Source organism: Orycteropus afer, unplaced genomic scaffold (assembly GCF_000298275.1).
Source record: "Orycteropus afer afer isolate SDZICR_OR568_19922 unplaced genomic scaffold, OryAfe1.0 scaffold00485, whole genome shotgun sequence".
Classification (NCBI taxonomy): domain Eukaryota; kingdom Metazoa; phylum Chordata; class Mammalia; order Tubulidentata; family Orycteropodidae; genus Orycteropus; species Orycteropus afer.
Window position 1 is genome coordinate 1,748,062 of NW_006922072.1, and position 1,331 is coordinate 1,749,392.

The following is a 1,331-nucleotide window of genomic DNA, read 5'->3' on the forward strand; positions in this document are numbered from 1 at the left end:
TAAGTGAGAAAGTCCATTCTAATAATAGGAAAAGGAATAGTCTTGGGGAAAACAACCAGGAGAGAAACATCCTTTAACAAAACGGGACCAAAATTAATACTTAAGCAGGCAATGACCCCTTTAATTAATTTTCCTCCCAAGCTGATCACCCCCTGGAGGAACAGTCCCATTAAAGCTCAAATCCTTTGGATTAGGGAGATTTGGTCACTCCCATTTGATAGAGCTCAATCTTGTTTTCTCTTTGGAGTTTCCAGTGTTGTTTATTCTTTGGAGCCCAAACCACAATTAATGCAGTAAAAAGGGCAATTTTTTGCTGGAAGGAGCCCACTTCTGTGACTGTCAGATCCCTTTGTGAGAGTGGCTTCTTGCCACTGGTGAAGATTAGGGTCAGACATGGAAGATAACGGCTGCTCCTGAAAAGGAAGCCTACCATGAACTATAATCTAACCCTTTAAGTATTACAATTGCTCCATCTATTTACCAGAAATCATTCAATCTGTGACCTCCTTGCCATTTAGGGGTCCAATATAACCTCCCTGAATCATTTTGGGGTTCATGTTAAGCAGAGAACTGGCTGGAGGTTGGCCCAGGAAGAGGATGACCTTGCTGTGGATAATAATACATTTTTTAAAATAGTTTTATTGTATTTATGGGAAGGTATTCACAGTAATTTAGGTTCCCATTCAACAATTTTCTGCCCAAATTGTTCAATGACATTGGTGACAATTCTCACAATGAGTGAGCATTTTCCATTATTTTCATTTCCATTAATCTAGTTTCTCTGCCCCCTTAAATTCTCCTCTTTGTTTTAAAGTAATTGTTGACCACTTGATCTCATATAGGTGATTTTTAGAAGGAGCACAGTACTTATGAATGATACTCATTATATTTTCAGCCAATCTGTTATTTAGCTACAGGGTGACCTCGGGTTAGTTTTGGTTCAAGATTTGACAAGTATGTCAGGGCAATAGTCTCAGAGAGTTCTCCAGTCTTACCAAGTCTAGCAGGTCTGTGTTTTTTGGTTTGTTTGTTTTTAGGAATTTGATGTTCAGGCACTATCTACTTCTTCTGGTCTCAGGGTAGAGGAGGCCATGGTTCATGTAGACTATTTGTCCTATAGATTAGTTTCTTCTTTGAGTCCTTGGTTTCCTTCTTTCTTTTTTGCTCTAGACAAATAGCAGCCAATAGTTGTATCTTAGATGGCCTCTAGCAAGCTTTTTTTTTTTTTAATTGTGATTTGGGTTAAGATTTACAGAGCAAATTCACTTTCCATACAGCAGTTCACATATACTTTGTCTCATGTCATTGACCACAGTTTACCACAATGCAAC